Consider the following 22,895-nt stretch of genomic DNA (forward strand, 5'->3'; position numbering starts at 1 on the left):
TTTTTTTTTTTTTCTGGCTTTTTGGTGGGTTTTCTTTTCTTTTTACTATATACTCCCATTCCTTTTATTACAATCTGTAATCAGTTCCAAAGTTCATATCTTATTTGAGAGCCAAACCTGTAAGTCCAAGTGCTTATTATACACTTTCACTTGTATGCCTCATGGGTATTCAAACTCAGAATGTCTAAAAGTATACTTCTGAACCTATCCCTGCCTGTTCCATACAGTTGCTCAGACCAGAAACTTGGGATCATGCTTGAAATATGCTCTCTCCCACACTCCTGACATCTAATGTAAACACTCAGAGGACAAAAACCTTGTAGTCCTAGTAACTATTATACATTCATTTAATTATTCAACATTTATTCAATTATTTATTTAACAAACATTTATAGGTCTTTATTTTATTTTTTATTTTTTCACCATATACCAGGAGCCTTGGTGGTGCAGTAGTTAAAGCATTTGGCTGCTAACTAAAAGGTCAATGGTTCGAATCCAGCAGGTGCTCCGTGGGAGAAAGATGTGGCAGTCTGCTTCCATAAAGATTTACAGCCTTGGAGGCAAGATACTGGTAACTCCATAGACATGTCCAAACTCCGCGAGGGACTGAATTGCTGGGCTGCGGGCTGTGGAGACCATGGTCTCAGAGAACATCTAGCTCAATAGGCACAACATAGTTTATATATATAAAAAAAAAGTTCTACATTCTACTCTACTGGTCTCACCCCTTTGGGAGCAAGGAAGAATGAAGAAAACTGAAGACACAAGGGAAAGATTAGTCGGAAAGACTAATGGACCACATCTACCACGGCCTCCACCACCCTGAGTCCAGTACAACTAGATAGTGCCCTGCTATCACCACTGATTGTCCTGACAGGGGATCGCAAAAGAGGGTCCTGGACAGAGCTGGAGAAAAATGTAGAACAAAATTCTAACTCAAAAAGAAAGACCAGACTTGCTGGCCTGACAGAGACCAGAGTATGACATTCTTTCAGCTCAGAAACAAGGTCACTCTTGAGGTTCTTCCTTCAACCAAAGATTAAACAGTCCCATGGGACAAAACAAGACTAACGGGGTGCACTAGCCCTCGGGCAGGGACTGGAAGGCAGTAAGGAACAGGAAAGCTGATAATAGGGAACCCAGGGTTGAGGATGGAGAGTGTTGACATGTCGTGGGTTTGTTAACCAATGCCATAGAACAATATGTGTGCTGTTTGATAAGAAACTAGTTTGTTCCGTAAACTTTCATCTAAAGTACAATTAAAAAAAAAAATTACAGTCCTAGAAACCCTGTGGGATAGTTCTACTCTGTTCTATAGCATCTCTGTGAGTCTGGATCAATTTGATGAGAAAGGATACCATATGCCAAGAACTGTTCTGGGCACTGGATTAAGAACAGTGACTATAACAGACAAAAATCCCTGTCCTTATACTGTTGAAATTTTAGTGAAGGGAGTCTGACTAAACAAATAAATTGGTAAATCTTATGGTCTTTTCAAAAAACTATCAGGTCGATTCTGACTCATGGCAACCCTTTATGTTAGATGGTGCCAAACTGACACTAGGAAATAATTTGTGTTTCAAGGGAATATTGTTGAGTGCTGTTTTTATTTAAAAAAGTCAGTTCTAACTCATAGTGACCCTATAGGACAGAGTAGAATTGCCCCAGACAGTTTCCAAGGAATGCCTGGTGGATTTGAACTGCTGACCTTTTGGTTAGCAGCTGAAACTCTTAACCACTACAAAACCAGGGTTTCTACTTTTAGTATACTGGCCAGGAAACCCAATGAACTTGAAGGAGAGAGCTATTTGTGGAAAGTATTTTAGGCAAAGGAAACAACAAGTAAAAAGTTCCAGAGGCAGGAATGTGGTTAATGTGTTTGAGACTTTGCTAGACAGTTTGGATACAGTATCACTATGAGTCAGAGTCAACTCAATGGCAGTGGGTTTGGTTTTAGATTGGTTGGATAGAGCAGTCTGAAGCAGGGGATTGAGCAGGTCTATGAGGATCAGACTGTGTAGGGTCTTGCAGGCCATCATAAAGATTGTGCCTTTAATTCTGAGATGTGAAGTTATGCAGAGATTTAGTGCATATCAGTGACATGATTGGCCTGACATATTTTCACTCTATCTGGGCTAAACTGTAGGGAAACAAGTTCTCTCTCTCCATTTACCTCTGAGGGCATTACAGTAACCCAGAGTGGAGATGAAGTGGCTTGAACTTTGTTATAACAATGGAAATGGGGAGAAGTTGTAGGATTCTCAGAAGGTTTTAAAGGTAAGGTTGACAAGATTTATCTGTGGATGAGATATTGGTGATAAAGGAAAGAATGAAATGAGGATGCCTCTGAGGTTTGGGGCTGGAAAAACCGGAAGTATAGAATTAGAATTAACTGGTATAGGGAAACCACAGAGAATTACCCCCTATTCCCTAAGTGAACCAAAGACTATTATGCTTCTGTGCTTTGACTTATGATGATCCAGTTTTTGATATGTTATTCCTTTGCTATTCTGCCAATCTATCATCCTATGGCCTATGTGTAACCTTCTGGCCCTACCTAGAGAATTCATTTCCTCTCTTCTGGGTTTATTTATGTATTTTAGTCTCTTTTTACATATTTCTGGCTTCTCCACTAGGCTGTGCACTCCTTGAGTAATGGGACCAAGATGTGCTTATATTAGATTCCCATTTCCTAGCACCATGCTGAATACAAAATAACATCCAATAAATATTTTTGAATGCCTAGAGGAAAATGTTAAAGTATAACTGCTAATGTAACATCTTTTAACAGTGTCTTTTTAATGTTACATACATTATTCTAAAGCCTATGCATGTCTCTAAGTACTGACCTTTCACATTATCCAAACATCTTTAAGCAAGTGTTGATTTTCAATTTCCCTTGGCCCCATTTGGGATTTATTTAGGAGCAGACAATTAAGTTTGGTGCTGAATTTATCAAAATTCATAGTCTCTGGCTTGGGAGACATGGTGAAAGATTATACATCTATATTCTTAGTCTCTGCCGGGAAGTCATGGAATGGCAAGAAGTAGGATGTAACACCAGATAAGAGGGAAACCATATAGCTCATACCAGGCATGTCCAGAGAGCAGATTAGACTTGTATTTTTCTCCCTCAGTTCCTGCCTCCAATTGTGATTTTGAGTATTCCCAATCCAGAAGAGCAAAGCAAGAACATAATCACTTTCTGTTGTCAATCACCCCTCCTCAGTAATTTCCAAATTCCCTGTTTAATCTCCTGGGTTCTTACCCCATAGACAATGGGATTCAAAGCTGCAGGAATTACATGGTGTAGGACATTAAGTAAGACAGGAATATCAGGGGAAACCTTTTACTTAGCCATATGGGTGAACACAAAAACTAGCAGGATGGTACTGAAGAAGAGGATGAGAATAAAGTGGGAGCCACATGTGCTCAGAGCTTTAGCAGCTGCCCCCTTTGCCTTGAGTCTAAGAACAGCTCGGAGGATGAAAGTATAGGAGAGAAAGATGAGGATGAGATCAGAACCCAGAAGAGTCCAGGCCACAATTAACTGGTAGATTCGGTTAAGGGCAATATTATCACAGGAGAGCTTGGACACAGAGAGGTTGGCACAGATACAGTTCTCAATGATATTTTTTCCACAATAATGGAGCCGAGCAGAGAGGATGGGGATAGGTGCAGTGAGAAATGTATTCCGGGTCAAGATGAAGACAACAATCTTTGCCACAAATTGGTCAGTGATGATGGATGGGTAATGTAGAGGCTTGCAGATGGCCACATAGCGGTCGTAGGCCATGGCCAGGAAGGTGCATGATTCCATGGGCAGGAAGTTATTCATAATGAACATCTGGAGGAAGCAGGCAGAGAAACTGATGGGCCTGAGGTCAAACCAGAAGATGGCCAGGACCTTGGGGATGGCGGTGAGGCAGAGCACAATGTCCAGGAGGGAGAGGAGGCTGAGCAGGTAGTACACAGGCTCATGCCGGGAGGCTTCCAGCCAGATGGTGATCAGGAGGGTGGCATTGGCTCCCATGGCCAGGGGGAAGAGTAGGCTGAGGGGTAGAGACAGCCAGTGCTGCCAGTTGGGAGATATGACAAAACAGTTCAGGAGGAAATCAGAGACTTCACTAGAGGGGGTGTTGTTTCTACAAGGCAGCATTAGCAGTGACTCTAGTGAGGTAGGTGTCTTTGAGTGGCTGAAGAAGAGAGAAGGATTAATTCTGCCATAGACCCTGATGACTCTGTACTTAGCCTGTAAGATCTATGAGAGTAAGCACAAAACCCACCTTGTTCATCTCACATTCCTTGTGCCTAGCACACTTCTGTCACATAAGAGACAGCTAATAAACATTTGTAGACTATATGCAAAAGGGTGAGTAAAATGATGCTTTCCGTCTTTCTTCTGTCATCTGTGTTCCATTTGACATTTTCCCTGCTGTGAATTTATCTTTTGAGTTTGTTTGCTTGATTGATTAATATTTAATGAATCAGAAATTATTTAAGCATCAAACATTACCTAAATAAAACAAGTAAAATCAAAGAGAAGAAGGCTGAGAAAGTATTTGTTTAAATTTCAAAACATACAGAAATTAACTAAAGGTTACATGCCATCCATTAAGATTTTTTAAAGATAATAAAATATGAGATCTTCTAGAAGCCTGTTGGACTGGATACATAGAAAAATCTCTTAATGAAAACAAATAAAATCCTATCTATGACAGTGTCTTCATCTGTATCTTCAGGTTCTTAAATATATATATATACCTGAACAACTAAATAGACCCATAACAAAAAAAGAGATAGAAATGGTAATCAAAAAACTCCCAATAAAAAAAAGCCCTGGCCCGGCTGGCTTCACTGCAGAGTTCTACCAAACTTTCAGAGAAGAGTTAACACCACTACTACTAAAGGTATTTCAAAGCATAGAAAATGACGGAATACTACCCAACTCATTCTATGAAGCCACCATCTCCCTGATACCAAAACCAGGTAAAGACATTACAAAAAAAGAAAATTACACACCTATATCCCTCATGAACATAGGTGCAAAAATCCTCAACAAAATTCTAGCCAATAGAATTCAACAACATATCAAAAAAATAATTCACCATGATCAAGTGGGATTTATACCAGGTATGCAAGGCTGGTTTAATATCAGAAAAACCATTAATGTAATCCATCACATAAACAAAACAAAAGACAAAAACCACATGATCCTATCAATTGATGCAGAAAAGGCATTTGACAAAGTCCAACACCCATTTATGGTAAAAACTTTCACCAAAATAGGAATTAAAGGAAAATTCCTCAACATAATAAAGGGCATCTATGCAAAGCCAACAGCCAACATCACTCTAAATGGAGAGAACCTGAAAGCATTTCCCTTGAGAACAGGAACCAGACAAGGACGCCCTTTATCACCGCTCTTATTCAACATCGTGCTAGAAGTCCTAGCCAGGACAATTAGGCTAGACGAGGAAATAAAAGGCATCCGGATTGGCAAGGAGGAAGTAAAATTATCTCTATTTGCAGATGACATGATCTTATACACAGAAAACCCTAAGGAATCCTCCAGAAAACTACTGAAACTAATAGAAGAGTTTGGCAAAGTCTCAGGTTATAAGATAAACATACAAAAATCACTTGGATTCCTCTACATCAACAAAAAGAACACCGAAGAGGAAATTACTAAATCAATACCATTCACAGTAGCCCCCAAGAAGATAAAATACTTAGGAATAAATCTTACCAAAGATGTAGAAGACCTATACAAAGAAAACTACAAAGCTCTACTACAAGAAATTCAAAAGGACATACTTAAGTGGAAAAGCATACCTTGCTCATGGATAGGAAGACTTAGCATAGTAAAAATGTCTATTCTACCAAAAGCGGTCTATACATACAATGTACTTCCGATCCAAATTCCGATGTCATTTTTTAAGGTGATAGAGAAAGAAATCACCAATTTCATATGGAAGGGAAAGAAGCCTCGGATAAGCAAAGCATTACTGAAAAAGAAGAAGAAAGTGGGAGGCCTCACTCTACCTGATTGCAGAAGCTATTATACAGCCACAGTAGTCAAAACAGCGTGGTACTGGTACAACATCAGACACATAGACCAATGGAACAGAATTGAGAACCTAGACATAAATCCATCCACGTATGAGCAGCTGATATTTGACAATGGCCCAGTGTCAGTTAATTGGGGAAAAGGTAGTCTTTTTAACAAATGGTGCTGGCATAACTGGATATTCATTTGCAAAAAAGTGAAACAGGACCCATACCTCACACCATGCACAAAAACTAACTGCAAGTGGATCAAAGACCTAAACATAAAAACTAAAATGATAAAGATCATGGAACAAAAAATAGGGACAACCTTAGGAGCCCTAATACAAGGCATAAAGAGAATACAAAACAGTACCAAAAATGATGAAGAGAAACCAGATAACTGGGAGCTCCTAAAAATCAAACACCTATGCTCATCTAAAGACTTCACCAAAAGAGTAAAAAGACCACCTACAGACTGGGAAAGAATTTTCAGCTATGACATCTCCGAACAGCGCCTGATCTCTAAAATCTACATGATTCTGTCAAAACTCAACCACAAAAAGACAAACAACCCAATCAAGAAGTGGGCAAAGGATATGAACACGCACTTCACTAAAGAAGATATTCAGGCAGCTAACAGATACATGAGAAAATGCTCTCGATCATTAGCCATTAGAGAAATGCAGATTAAAACTAAGATGAGATTCCATCTCACTCCAACAAGGCTGGCATTAATCCAAAAAACACAAAATAATAAATGTTGGAGAGGCTGTGGAGAGATTGGAACTCTTATACACTGCTGGTGGGAATGTCAAATGGTACAACCACTTTGGGAATCTATCTGGCGTTATCTTAAACAGTTAGAAATAGAACTACCATACAACCCAGAAATCCCACTCCTCAGAATATACCCTAGAGAAATAAGAGCCTTCACACAAACAGATATATGCACACCCATGTTTATTGCAGCTCTGTTTACAATAGCAAAAAGCTGGAAGCAACCAAGGTGTCCATCTACAGATGAATGGGTGAATAAATTGTGGTATATTCACACAATAGAATACCACGCATTGATAAAGAACAGTGACGAATCTGTCAAACATTTCATAACATGGAGGAACCTGGAAGGCATTATGCTGAGTGAAATGAGTCAGAGGCAAAAGGACAAATATTGTATAAGACCACTATTATAAGATCTTGAGAAATAGTAAAAACTGAGAAGAACATATACTTTTGTGGTTACGAGGGGGGGAGGGAGGGAGGGAGGGAGGGAGGGAGGGAGAGGGATTTTTACTGATTAATTAGTAGATAAGAACTGCTTTAGGTGAAGGGAAGGACAACACTCAATACATGGAAGGTCAGCTCAACTGGCCTGGACTGGACCAAAAGCAAAGAAGTTTCCGGGATAAACTGAATACTTCAAAGGTCAGCGGAGCAAGGGCGGGGGTTTGGGAACCATGGTTTAAGGGGACTTCTAAGTCAATTGGCAAAATAATTCTATTATGAAAACATTCTGCATCCCACTTTGAAATGTGGCATCTGGGGTCTTAAAAGCTAACAAGCGGCCATCTAAGATGCATCAATTGGTCTCAACCCACCTGGATCAAAGGAGAATGAAGAACACCAAGGTCACACGACAACTAAGAGCCCAAGAGACAGAAAGGGCCACATGAACCAGAGACCTACATTATCCTGAGACCAGAAGAACTAGTTGGTGCCTGGCCACAACCGATGACTGCCCTCACAGGGAGCACAATAGAGAACCCCTGAGGAAGCAGGAGATCAGTGGGATGCAGACCCCAAATTCTCATAAAAAGACCATACTTAATGGTCTGGATGTGACTAGAGGAATCCTGGCGGTCATGGTCCCCAAACTGCCTGTTGGCACAGGACGGGAACCATCTCCGAAGACAATTCATCAGACATGAAAGGGACTGGACAGAGGGTGGGAGAGAGATGCTGATGAAGAGTGAGCTAATTATATCAGGTGGACACTTGAGACTGTGTTGGCATCTCCTGTCTGGAGGGGGGATGGGAGGATAGAGAGAGTTGGAGGCTGCCAAAGTTTTCACGAAAGGAGAGACTGGAAGGGTTGACTCATTAGGGGGAGAGCAAGTGGGAGTAAGGAGTAAGATGTATATTAACGTATATGTGACAGACTGACTTGATTTGTAAACGTTCACATGAAGCTCAATAAAAGTTAAAAATATATATATATACCTGTATTAATATCTATATTTGAATGTCTTGAACGCATCCATGAACAGACAAAAAAAAAAGAAAGAATATCAGGCGAAGAAATGAGTGAAATCCGGAGATTTAAATCAAATGTCGTTGTTGGGTTCCAACTTGAGGGCATTTGTGGCATTACATGAACTTAAGCACCAGTTTCATTACTTCATGGAGCTCTGAGACAGAAGTCAAAATCCAGGACCCATTCAGGTGGGGGAATGTGTCAGGTGATTCCCCCACAGAAATAAGATTCCATAACACTACACCCTCAGTGTAAGTGTGCACTAGAAATAAATCCATTCTTCCACCTCCCTTCTCTGCACCCATACTTGGAACATGAGAGAAAACTAACCATCCCAAAGCTTGTTATAGGGGCAAAACCTCTGAAATTCCTGAGCCATAGACGGGTCTTCATGTGACTTTGCAACCTGAGCTAACACCACTTTGGCTCCAAAAGGAAATTAATTTCATTCCATAGTGGCAGTGCTCTCAGAAAATAACAGGAGCAAGACCAAATCCTTTCTTGAAGAATTAATTTTTCTCCACAAAGAATTCCAACATGTAGCTTTCTGAAAAAATTGAATTGCTTGCAGAAAAAAAAAATTTTGAGTGAAAAAAAAAATGAGTAAAGGTCTGTAAAAATAACAGCAGAATCCAATCTACAAAAATTTGAGTTATGGAGTTATTTGATAAAGAATATTGAACAAATTTCCTTGCTGGGTTTTAAACAATGAAAGATAAGCTTGATTATACAAGCAAAGGATAAGTATATTTAAAAAAGAATAATTAGTCATGTCTCCCAGGAATGAAAAATATAGTAATTAAAAATTTAAGAGATATATTTAATAGTAGATTGGTCACCAGCTGAAGAGATAGTTACCCAGAGGACTGAATTGGAGGAATTTTTTAGCACGGAGCTTCAATTGGTAAACAGAAAATTTAAAAATATGGCTAAGAGCAAAGACTATGTGATTCTGATTAGACTGAGTCACTCTATCTTTTTTGTCGTGTGGTGATTAAAAAGAAAATGTGTGGGATTAAAAAAAAAGGGCACTGGAAACTATAAAAAGTAACAAAGCAGATTTGACAAAGAACTAGATATATCAAAAAACATGATATCAATAATAATAACTCATTGGATAGATTTTAGAAGATTAGAGACAGCTAAAGAGAGTTAATAAACTTGAGGGAGGTCAGAAGAATCTACCCCAGATGTAGCTGGAAAAAAAAAATGCTGAAGAAAGTGTAAGAGAAAGAGGATAAAGTAACACTTCCTAATACATGTAATTAAAGTTCCAGACTGAAGACAAGAGAGAGTGATGCAGGGGCTTTTGAACTTTCCTGAAGAGATGAAATTCATCATTAACCAGATTCGGGAATTCCAATAAATGTCAAGCAGGATAAGTAAAAATAAAAATTCACCTAGACATATCACGGTCTAACTTCAGGTACCAAAGACAAAGAAAAAATCTTAAAGACCAATATGATAAATACAGTCAGAAGTATCCATACAGTGCCAGGCCACTGGCACTAGAATTTATGATTGAGAGTTATACATTAGCTACAGAATTCTGGCCTCTTTTTTGAAGAATACCCTCACTCTCCTTCTCCTAAGCCCCTCTACTTACATCATTCTATCTTCTGTCTCTCAATTCTCAGGTTTCTTTGCCCAGGTTAATAAGATCTCTCTCACTAGGGGCAACAGTTGTGATATGTTAGGAGTCCTTGTGCAAGAGACCCTTACCAGTAATCTGCCTGCAATATTGTTGATCTTTGTGTCTGGAGGAGGAATACCTGTGTAGTTGTTGTTAGGTGCCATCAAGTTGGTTATGACTCATAGTGACCCTATGTACAACAGAACAAAACACTGTCCAGCCCTGCACCATCCTCACAATTGTTGCTATGTTTGAGTCTATTGTTGCAGTCACTATGTCAGCCCATCTCGTTGAGGGCCTTCCTCTCTTTCACTGACCCTCTACTTTACCAAGAACGATGTCCTCCTCCAGGGACTAGTCCCTCCTGATACCATGCCCAAAGTATGTCTGACGAAGTCTCACTACCCTCACTTCTAAAGAACGTTCTGGCTGTACTTCTTCCAGGACAAACTTGTTCACTCTATCAGTTCATGGTATATCTAATATTCTTCATCAACAACATAATTCAAAGGCATCAATTCTTCTTTGGCCTTCTTTATTCATTGCCCAGCTTTTGCATGCATATGAGGTTGGGTGAGGCACACCTTAGTCCTCAAGCTGACATCTTTGGGTTGGGTCAGGCACACCTTAGTCCTCGAGCTGACATCTTTGCTTTTTAACACTTTAAAGAGGCCTTTTTCAGCAGATTTTCCCAATGCAATATGCCATTTGATTTCTTGACTGCTGCTTCCATGGGCATTGATTATGGATCTAAGTAAAATGAAAAGCTTAACAACTTCAGTCTTTACTCCATTTATCATGATATTGCTTATTGGTCCAGTTATGGGATTTTTGTTTTTTTTATGTTGAGGTGTAATCCATATTGTAGGCTGTAGTCTTTGATTTTCATTGATCAACCTTTCAGCAAGCAAGGCTGTATCATCTGCATATCACAGGTTATAATAAGTCTTCCTTGAATCCTGATGCCCCGTTCTTCTTCATAGAGTCCAGCTTCTTGGATTATTTGCTCAGCATTCAAATTGAATAAATACAGTGAAAGGATACAACCCTGATGCACACCTTTCCTGATTTTAAGCCATGCAATATCCCCTTGTTCTGTTCGAACGACTGCCTTCTCATGAACACGATTAAGTGTACTGGAATTCCCATTCTTCGCAAAGTTATTCATAATTTTTTATGATCCATACAGTCACTTTTGCATAGTCAATAAAACACAGTTAAACATCTTTCTGGTAGTCTCTGTTTCTGCCAAGATCCATCTGACATCAGTAATGACATTCTTCATTCCATGTCTTCCTCTGAATCTGGCTTGAATATCTGGCAGCTCCCTGTTGATGTACTGCTGCTACTGTTTTGAATGGTCTTCAGCAAAATTTTACTTGCATGTGATGTTAATGATATTGTTCAATGATTTCCACTTTATATTGGGTCACCTTTCTTTGGAATGGGCACAAATATGTCGTACTGTGGTGGCTTGTGTGTTGCTGTGATGCTGGAAGCTATGGCATTGGTATTTCAAACACCAGCAGGTTCGCCCATGGTGGATAGGTTTCATGGGAGCTTTCAGGCCAGGACAGACTAGGAAAAAGGAACTGGAAGTCTATTTCTGAAAAAATCGGTGAGTGAAAACTTTATGAACATCAGTGGAACATTGTCTGACGTAGCACCAGAAGATGTGCCGTTCAGGCTGGAAGGCACTCAAAACATGACCTCAGAAGAGCTACTTCTTCATTATTAAGAATCATCCTTAATAATGTGGATAGAGTAAAACTTTTGGGACCCATGGAGAGACCTCTCTTTGGCTACTGAAGTAGAGTTTATAGAAGTTGAATAGGAATTTGTGCTAATTATTGTGTCTGACATCAAACCTATTCAGTAGGGCCTGGAGGCAAGAAAGGAGGTAAGGAAAGATATCATGATGAGAGGAAAAGATAAAATCATTGAGTAGAATATGGTGCCATATGCTTGTTCCCCCTGGGAATTTCTGTTGGTTTGGAAAAAGCTGTGCACAGCAGAATGAGTCTAGACTGAATAAGTGGAAGATAATATTACAGAGGGAAAAGAGCGGAGAAAATAGAAGCAGAGGTGTCCAGGAAATAGAGGGTGGAGAGAAGATGAAAAAGAGAAAACTGGAATGGAGAAGATCGGTCTGAGAATAGAGAAGTAAAGGAAAGAGAAGAAGGAGGAGCAGGTGGTTTTAAGTAAAAGGCAGACTTGTGAGGTTTCTAAGTAGTGATGATGAAAGGAGAGTGTTTGAGAACCCTTTTCCCTTCCAAATCTGCACTAACCCTCATGTACCCCATAAATGTTCAATTAAGGCTGCTTTAGATATCTCCCACCTGATACCCTGCTTCTGGTCCCTGAACTGCAGTTTGGGTAAACTCCCTCCTCAGAGAGCACAGAAGTCTGACCTTAACCGTAGAGCAGTAATCTCCGTCTAGTGCTATGCCATTCCTCTGCTCAAGACCTATCCCCACCTTCCCTTCTTACTCTGGCCCTCATGCTTCAACACTACAGTTTCCCCAGTTGTAAGCTCAGCTCTAATACCATCCCAACTTCTGCCCTAGCCAGGCGCCCAATGTTATATTGTTGGCTTGGTGGCTTTATTTTGTTAAGAGAAAGACTTACTGGAAGGAGACAGTGATCTCTGCCAGAGAGGAATCTTCCTGGCTCTGACTGTATCTTCCAAAAGCTGGCTTTCAGAAAGGCGAGTTGATGCCTAAGCTTCAGCTTTCTCTGCTTCCCCAGATAAAGACCGTCTTTGTTGGTTCTGAAGGGGCTGAGGTATCAGGAGTCCAACATTTTCTTATCCCAGGGGATGGGGGAGCTTCCTTCCCAACTCTTCATATCATGTGATCCTTGATAGAGTCAGTGTTGTCTCTGGAGGCTCAGGAAAAGTCTCAGAGTTAACTCACTTCACACCAGTTGAAGGGGTATGATGTGATACTTAGGAAAGAAAAGTATTAATAATTACATAAAAGTAAAACCTTAAAGGAGGAGAGTTTAAGATAAAGTGCCACTGGATATGAAGTGCTGATATTTGGAAATGTATTGATCAAAAGTACGCATCTATAGATGTACATAAAACCAATCATGCACTCCTACGCTGACAATTTCTAGTAATGTAGCATACCCAGACCCAGAGAACCTTCTTAATTTTCTAGTGTCTGTGAACTATAGTCCTACTTGTGTGAAATATTTTCAAGAAGTCCTATTCTTATGCCATTTTTTCAATGCAAAAAACCAACAAGGTTGCTTATATGGAACTGCTTACTTCATTATAACTCCATTAATGCCTGGCAGATCAAGGATGTAGTTGAGGTTGTGGTAATAAATTTTTTCCTAACCATTGTTTACCTAATGCAGAATAGTCTTGTGGTCAATGACAAAAACTTGGAAGTTCAATTCCCAGCTCTGCTACTTTCTGGTTTTACTTGACAGTAACTAATAATAACACAGAGACCAAGTTTATTAGTGATTACCAGGAGTGGGTAGGAGAAAAGGGTAAAAAAAGGACTCACTGCTTAGGGGAAACTGAGCTTCTGTTAAGGGTGATAGAAATGTTTCCAAACAGCTATTGGTGGTGGTTGAACAACACAATAAACACAATTAATGTCATTGAATTGTACATACGAAGAATGTTAAAATTGTGTTTTGTTACATGTATATTTGTCACAGAAAAAAATTAAAAAAGGTTTTAAATGACCAATCAGAGAAATACAAAATGAAGATGAGATATCACTGCATACCCACAAACATGGCTAAAATTAAAAAGACTGACAACACTAAATGCTGGTGAAGTTGTGGAGGGACTGAGACTGTCACTGCTGGTATGAATGTGAAATGGTGCAACAAGTTTTCAAAACCATTCAGCAGTTTCTTAGAAAGCTATACATGTATGATCCAGGAATCCCTCTTCTAGTATTTACTCAAAAGAAATAAAAGCATATATTCACACGAATTCTTGTAGGTGCATGTTTTTAATATCTTTATTCATAGTAAGTAAAATCTGGAAACAACTCAAAAAATCCCTGTAGAAGTAAATAGATAAACACATTGTGGTCTATCCATACAATGGAGTGCTATTTACCGATAACAAACACTGAACTACTGAAACATACAACAACACATATGAAACTCAACAACATTATATTGAAAGAAGCCAAAGACAAAATAATACATTTGGTATAATTCCATTTATATGAAATGTTAGAATATGGAAAGCCAATGTACAGTGGCTGAAAGCAGAGTGATGCTTGCCTAGGGCCAGGAGCTGGGGAAGAAATTTAATGCAAGGGGACATGAAGGAACTTTTTTCAATGACAGAAATATTCTTTTTCTTGATTTTGGTGGTTGTTAAAAAACGTGTACATCAACTTATGGGAAGACTTTTTTTTTATTTTTCTCCTTTTTCTTTAATTATTGCTTCATTCTCAAAAAAAGTTATTGAGATATGTTCACAAATACTAATTAGCACAATATTGCAGCTAAAACACCAGAAAATTTGACAAAATCAGAGACTAAAAACACTGGCCGGAACGAAAACAATAACGCCTGCTTTTAGTGGGTGTAGATGAAATCATGTCATTCAAAGTGTCATTGTAATTGGGTAATAATGATAGCTCAGACCACAGCAGATTAGAAGGTTCAAAAAGTAAATTAGCATAGTTTTAGCCTTGTAGGTATATTGATACATGTAAGCTGGGCTTACAAATAATGTTTTTGTTGTTATAACTAACTACAGGGGTATTTTTATAAAAAATAATAAATTTCTGCTGAAACATAGCACAAAAATTTTACAGACAGTCATTTTGGTGTTATTCCCTCTGACAGTGTCACCTAGTGGGTCCACACCCCCTGGAGCCTTCTAGTGATGCCACTGAATATGGAAGATGAGCATGACACACACGGGAACCACAGGTGTTGAGAGCCTTGAATTGGGCATTCCATGATGGCAAATGGAACACCATGTAGAGTAACTTCGCAGAGGAGAAATCAATTACAATATGTTCAATTAATCCTACAGACAAGGCCACCATCTCAAAGAAATTTTTGGCTCTGATCCTGGTACAGGAAAGACAAACAACGGCCATGTGCTCACATTAGGTATGGGGATGATATAGGCAGCACAGAAGGACAATAGAAAGATGAGAAATACAAAAGAGGTGACAAAGATTAAAGATCTCACCATCATGATTATACCTAGAATGGCTATCATTTTGTTGGTGAGGATCATGGCATATCTCAGGGGATTGCAAATGGCAACATAACAGTCTATGGTCATGATTGTCAGCACCCCAGACTCCAGGCCGGTGAACAGGTGAATCATAAACATCTACGTGGGGCAGGCACCAAAAAGTATTTCCCTAAAATTGAACCAGAAGATGCCCAGCATCTTGGGGATAGTAGCAGTGGGTAGGCTCAGGTCAGTGGAAGCCAGCATTGCTAGGAAGTAGAACATGGCTGATGTTCCCTAGGAGAGCAATCAGGTATACAGCATAGATGGGGCAACTTATCTGTACGTGAAAATTTTCCAGGCCTGGAATCCCCAAAAGGACAAAGGAATAAGGGTGGAACTGGGTGGTGTTGTGAAAGGCCATCTTCATGCTTGCTGGCCAGTTTTACATTGTTTAAGACTTATATTCCATTCACATCATTCTTCCAGGAACTAGAGAGACGTGGGGTCCATTCTCCTTTGTAATACTTGGGAGAAGACCCTGGAGAAGAAAGTGATGAAAGATTAAAGAGGGCTTCAAAATCAGAACTCACCAAATCCTTGACTTCTTGTTTTTCTAAGGTGCACCCCAAACTTGAAGTTCTGTGACAGTCCTAGGAATAATACAATTTTACTTACATTTTAGAGGGACTTCTGTAATGTCACGATGGAGAATGGATCGGAAGCACAAGTTTAGTGTTTGAAGTATGCGTGGCGATAGATGATGCTAGAATGATCTAAATAAATGGGAATGAATATGGAGACAGAATGACACATAAAATCAATTGGCAGGGCATAGTGTTTGATGAAATTTGTAGGGTGAAAGAGAATGGTAAGTCATGTTTGACTTCCAGGATTCTATGGGTGCTCACTTTAGGCAAATGGGTGAATACTGGTACTGTTCACTGAGATATGGAACATAATAAGAAAGCATTTTACATGTTTATTTTAGTTGATTAATATAATGTTGACGTAAGTTCTGAAATATGTAGGTATGAAGATCATATTGACTCAAGTAGAGATCCTCAGTAGGTATAATGTTAGTTAAGTGCCCATCGTTGCTGAAGTTTAGTTTATGAACGTAAATGAGAATAAAAAATCTCAAGTACAGAAAACATAGGATCCTTATCGAGAATGAGACAGTACTGTATTTTGTTCTGTTCCATGTTCACATATGTAGACAGCTGCATTGGAATGGATATCACAGCAGTGGCTGAACTTCTTTGTGCACCCGAAAGCTCCCCAGGTAACTAATGAAGCAAGAAATGAAGAAAAGGGACTATTTCAGAGAAGAAAAATCAAACGTCCTTGGGGAGTAATGTAGATTCTCTTTATATATTCATGTTCCTGGTTGTCCAACTTTATTAAATTTTATTTTATAATATTGGTCAGTCGAAATAAAATAATGAAGTACGTTAGACTGTGTCTGTGGAGTGAGAGTGTGGTCATTTTCAGAAGGCACTATTTTTGTGACCAAAATATATATTATTTTCCTGTCTAAGCTACAATTATAGGCCGATATCTGAATGAGCACTCAACATTAGCTCCTAAAAAGGAGACTGATTTTATTGGGCCTACACAGTACAAAATCATTAATATCACACAAAAGCAAAATTTTGCTAAAGATCATTCAAAAATAGCTGCAGCAGTATATAGACAAGGAACGGCCAGAGCTTTAGGATGGTTCCAGAAGAGGACGTGGAACCAGGGATATCAATGCTGATGTCGGATGGATCCTGGCTGAAAGCAGAGAATACCAGAAGGGTGTTCACCTGTGTTTTGTTGACTATGCAACTGGTGTTCGACTGTGTGGATCATAACAAATTATGGATAACACTGCGAAGAATGGGAATTCCAGAACACTTAATTCTGCTCATGAGGAACGTGTTCATAGATCAAGAGGCAGTTGTTTGTACAGAACGAGGGGATACTGATTGGTTTAAAGTCAGGAAAGGTGTGTGTCAGGGTTGTATCCTTTCACCATACCTATTTAATCTGTGTGCTGAGCAAATAATCTGAGAAACTGGACTATATGAAGAAGAATGGAACATCAGGATTGGAGGAAGACTCATTAACAACGTGCATTATGCAGATGACACAACCTTGCTTGCTGAAAGTGAAAAGGACTTGAAGCACTTACTAATGAAGATCAAAGACCACAGCCTTCAGTACAGATTGCACCTCAACATAAAGAAAACAAAAATCCTCACAACTGGACAAATGAGCAACATCATGATAAACAGAGGAAAGATTGAAGTTGTCAAGGATTTCATTTTACTTGGATCCACAATCAACAGCCATGGAAGCAGCAGTCAAGAAATCAAAAGATGCATTGCATTGGGTAAATCTGCTGCAAAGGACCTCTTCAAAGAGTTGAAGAGCAAAGATGTCACCTTGAAGACTAAGGTGCGCCTGACTGAAGCCATGGTATTTTCAATCACATCATATGCATGTGAAAGCTGGACAAGGAATAAGGGGACCGAAGAAGAATTGATGCCTTTGAATTGTGGTGTTGGCGAAGAATATTGAACATACCAAGGACTGCCAAAAGAATGAAGAAATCTGACTTGGAAGAAGCACAACCAGAGTGCTCCTTAAAAGGATGGCCAGACTGCGTCTTATGTATTTTGGACATGTTGTCAGGAGGGACCAGTTCCTAGAGAAGGACATCATGCTTGGCAAAGTACGGGGTCAACGGAAAAGAGGAAGACTCCCAACGAGACGGATTGGTACAGTGGCTGCAACAATGAGCTCAGGGGTAACGACTGTAAGGATGGTGCAGGACCAGGCAGTGTTTCGTTGTTGTGCATAAGGTCGCTATGAGTCGGAACCAACTCGACGGTACCTAACAACCACAACAACACACAGTACAAAGAAAGATGTAATGATAGCAACCATCCTTCCCCTCACATCCTCCAAATCCCTCCCTTAATGTCCTGTCTGCGTATTCCCTCTGGGATGGGTATCATTGTGGTGGAGATGATGGTGATGTCTCCTCTTAGAACGTGCCTAAGCTCCTCATCCTCAGCAGTTCAGTTGCTTGGCTAATGGAAAGTCTGAGAAATCAAACTCAGTCCCAAAGTGTCATGTAAGCAAACAGGCCACAATATACAGCAATGTCAACTTCTTCTAATGTTTTTCCTGCTGTCCTGCCGCTGTTGATGGGTGTTTGTTTCTTACTACCTCAGCTTCCCCAAGAGTTCTCGATCAGAAGTAGGAGTTTATATCTCATTAGCATACGGACTTCTAAAGTCAGTTTCAAAGAGGACCTAATTATTATTTGTTTAAATGCCTTGTTTTGTGTGCTAAAGTGAAATTTAATTATGCTAAGATTTAAAATATTTAGATGGCCCTTAGTGATTGCTCAAGAGAAATTTGTTCATTTCTCTTCCTTTTTGCAGTGTTTATCTGCTGTCCATAAACAGTGGCATTTGCTCTTATTTTATCACCCTTAGTAGGAAACAAACAAACAAACAAAAAACCCAAACCCATCGAGTTGATACCAACTCATAGTGAGTGTAGGGCAGAGTAGGTCTGCCCCATAGGGTTTCCAAAGAGCAACTGGTGGATTCAAACTGCTGACCTTTTGGTTAGCAGCTGAGTTCTTAACCACTGCACTGCCAAGGAACCCAAAATTAACTTTAAGGAATCTCTTATACAAGATGTTGTCAACACAACTTTCGAAAAACGTAAATAAGCCTGCCATCTGAGAGTTGACTAATTCAGTGATTGCCATGGTTAGAGCAGAGATATCCAAAAACCAAAACCAAACCCACTGCCGTTGAGTCAATTCCAACTCATAGCGAACCTATAGAACAGAGTAGAGCTGCCTGATAGAATTTCCAAGAAGTGCCTGGTGGATTCGAACTGCCAACCTCTTGGTTAGCAGCCCTAGCACTTAACCACTATGCCTCCAAGGTTTCCATAGATATCCAAAGACACCTAAAAGGGATGTAGCAACCCTCAGGTAAAATGAAACTTGACCGTTACTAGCTACAAAAAAAAAAAAAAAAAAGAAAATTCATACCGAAAAGAGAGCAACAGATCGTATATTAGCTTATACCTGGATTTTGTAGTGAGAAAGTACACTGGCATGAGGACCCAGCTTGTCTGGGCTCTCCTACTTTCATGCAATTAAGTCCTCAAAACATAAAATCCTTTTCATTGTTCAGAGATCTGGATTAGTTAAACAATCACCTGATTGTATGGTGGTCTCTCACACAACCTGACCACAGGGAGAGATATTGTTGTAACTGTATTGTCTCCTCAGCAGTTGGGTTTTTACAGCAGTTCTACTCTGTAACACATAGGGTTGTCATGAGTCAGAATCAACTCCAAGGTAATTTTTTTAGCCAGTTTTTTACCTCTTCATTTCTAAGCTTCCTAATTCCCCTCCCCCTTTCATTTGCCTTTTACACTAAGACCTCCTGTGTAATACTGGACAAAGTAATGAAAGTGAACATTTTTGTTTTCTTCATGACCTTAAGAATTAAAATTTTACTGTTTCACTCTTGAATGTGAAACGAAAAGCCCACTGCCCTTGATTCTGACTCACAGCCATCCTGCAGGGCAGAGGAGGACTGCTCCATAGGATTTTCAAGTCCGTAAATCTTTCTGGAAGCAGACTGCCGCATCTTCTGTGGAGCAGGCTGAGGTTCACGCACCCACCTTTCAGGTTAGCAACCAAGGGCTTTAACAACTGTGCCACCAGAAGGTGGTTGTAAAATTTGAGCAGATAGACTTCAATAGATTAGAAAATTCCCTTCTATTCCTAAATTTCTGAGTATTTTTTTTTTTTAGTCATCAATGCATGGTGAATTTTGTTAAGTGCTTTTTCTGAATATATTGAAGGATTTATGTTTTTTCCCCATTCTGTTAAAGAAGTGAATTAAGTTCAGGTCCATTTTTGAATGATAAAGTAACTTTTAATTCTCAGAATAGACCTTGATTACTCATGATCTCTTAATATTGTTGTTTTTGTACTCAATTTCCTGATATTTTGTTTGGGATTTATGTATCTGCACTTATGAGAGATATTGACCTGTAATTTTTTTTTTCTTATAATATTCCTGTTAGCTTTTAGTACCAGATTTTTGATGGCCTCAAATAATGTGTTGAAAATGTTCCTTCTTTCTCTAGTTTCTGAAAGGACAGGATTCACTGGGGCTCATGTTAGGTTTATTCACCACAGTGTCATTACATGTTTCTCTTTATGTCTCATAATGCTTTGTTCGAAATGTACATTGTCAGATAAATAGCAATCCACCTTTCTTTTAATGTTTGTATGGTATATATTCTTTTGACCTTTGACTTTCAACCTTTCTGTGTCCTTATACCAAAGTTGTGTCTCTTCTAAGCAGAAAATAGTTGTTTTTAATCTTTTTTTGCCAATCTCTGTTTTTTACTTCGAGGCTTCAGTGTATTTACATTTATGTAATTACTGATTTTTTTTTTTATGTATACGCTCATTGTATTTGTTTTTTATTTTCTCGTTTTCTTTCTTGCCATCTTTGAATTAAACCAAGCTTTTTAGTTATTCCATTTTCTTTGGTAGTTGCTAGATTTCTTTATGTGTTCTGCCTTCTTTGCTCTGGATTTTTTTTCATATTTAGGAAGTTTTATGTCTTGGTTTTAGTGGTTTATTTTTTTCTATTCAAACCTTTCATAATTTCCATAAATCTCCTTTTTTTTTTTTCTTAACCAAACTATTTACTCTTTTGTTTGATAGATGAAAATGGTATCCTTCGGTCCTTACAAACTATTTCAGCAACAGTCATGATCATATTCTTATATCCTTTTCTCTCTCTCTCCCCTTCCATTTTTAGTTGTATAATTTCTATTTCATCAAAACATGTAACATTTATATACCATCCTTCCGTCGATGATTCCACCCTTGTTTTTGTTATAAATCCACAATTAAATGTAGTTAATGTTCACTATCAGCCATTTTGGAGCCCTGGTGGTATAGTGGTTAAGAGCTCAGGTGCTCCTTGGAAATTCACCAGCCACTCCTTGGAAACCCTATAGGGCACTACATCCTATGAGGTCACTCTGAGTTGGAATCGACTTGATGGCAATTTTTTTTTCTTTTTTGTACCAGCCCTTTTACCAAAATTTCCTAAATCATCTTCTGGTTGAATGAAATTCATTTTCTAGGACATTCAACAGGAAAAATAAATAAATAAATAATGTTCCCTCCATTCATGAATATTTAAAACTGCATTTCTCTAACTTTAAGTTTTGATAACGAGCAGTTGGATACGAAATCATTGGCTCACACAAATTCCCTTGAGTTTCCTGAAAATGCTATCCCACAGTTGCCTTGTACTCTTGAAAGTTAAAATGTCAATCTAGCTTTCTTACCCTAATAATTAACTTGTTCTTTTGTCCTTGAAGCAATGACAATTCATTTTATTTTACAAGTCTAATAGATTTAATAAGATATGTCTGAGTTTATTGTTCTGGGTCACTTTTTTCCCTTTCTCTTTGGGGGAAATGTGATGTGATTGGCTTATGTGGACATGATGACAGTGTCTAGTAAAACAGTTTTCAGTACTTACTTCTGTTTGATCTCATTATTGTCTTACTGAATTATTGTGGGAGATCTCTTACATAAACATCATTGACTTTTAGGGTTAAGCATCCTTAATACACGCTCTCTTATGTGTTTTGTCCTGACCCCATAGATAACAGGGTTTAGGGCAGGGGGAACAACCACATACAAATTGGCCAGAAGGATGTGGATGTAATGAGGGATGTTGTGTCCAAAGCGATGTGTCATGAAGGAGAAGAGAGCTGGCAGGTAGAAGGCCAATATGACACAGACATGGGAGCCACAGGTACTGAGTGCCTTAAGCCGGGCATCCCAGGATGGGAATTGGAAGACTGCTTGGAGGAAAGATCAATGTATCCCACTGAGAAAGCAATCAAACCATAGATAACATTGACCTTAATACTGGCACAAGCTAACTTTGCCAAGCCCATGTGTTCACAATAGGTATGGGGGATAATCCGGACACCACAGAAAGGCAACCTTAGGATGAGGAATATGAATGGAGTCACAAAGACCAAAGTCCTGACAATGATAACTATGCCCAGAATCGCTATCGCCTTGTTGGTGAGGATCATGCTATATCTTAGGGGGTCGCAGATGGCAACATAGCGGTCTACGGCCATGACTGTCAGCACCACAGACTCCAGGCCAGTGCATACATGGATGGTGTACATCTGTGTGATGCAGGCACCAAATACAATCTCCCTGAGATTGAACCAGAAAATGCCCAGCATCTTGGGGATGGTGGCTGTGGATAGACCCAGATCAGTGCCAGCCAGCATGGCCAGGAAGTAAAACATGGGCTGGTGGAGGCTGCTTTCAGTCTGGATCACAAACAGGATAGTGATGTTCCCCAGGAGGGCTGTCAGATACACTGCGAAGAAGGGGAAGCCAATCCAGATATGTGCATCTTCAAGTCCTGGAATTCCCATCAGAAGGAAGGAAGAGGGGTGGAACTGTGTATTGTTGCGATGAAGCATATTGAGGGGAATTGGTTATTGCCACATTTCTTGCAGTAGTCTTCTGGCTTCCAGGGAGAGACCCCAACCTCTTTCATAACACATTGCCTATTTCTTGGAGAAACATAAAATCCATTCTTTAATTCCATAATACAACAGAAGAGACCTGGGGAGGGAATATGAGGCACAGTTAAAGAGACGCTTGGACTTTGAAGTCTTTCCCTCACCTA

General features: G+C 39.3%; 2 pseudogenes; both read right to left on the bottom strand.

Moving 5' to 3' along the window:
• Positions 1-1,833: 1,833 nt before the first annotated feature.
• LOC100661968 (olfactory receptor 56A3-like) lies at positions 1,834-4,419 on the bottom strand (annotated as a pseudogene).
• Positions 4,420-21,631: 17,212 nt separating this feature from the next.
• LOC135231970 (olfactory receptor 52E5-like) lies at positions 21,632-22,686 on the bottom strand (annotated as a pseudogene).
• Between the last annotated feature and the right edge of the window lie 209 nt (positions 22,687-22,895).

Source organism: Loxodonta africana, chromosome 7 (assembly GCF_030014295.1).
Source record: "Loxodonta africana isolate mLoxAfr1 chromosome 7, mLoxAfr1.hap2, whole genome shotgun sequence".
Lineage (NCBI taxonomy): Eukaryota > Metazoa > Chordata > Mammalia > Proboscidea > Elephantidae > Loxodonta > Loxodonta africana.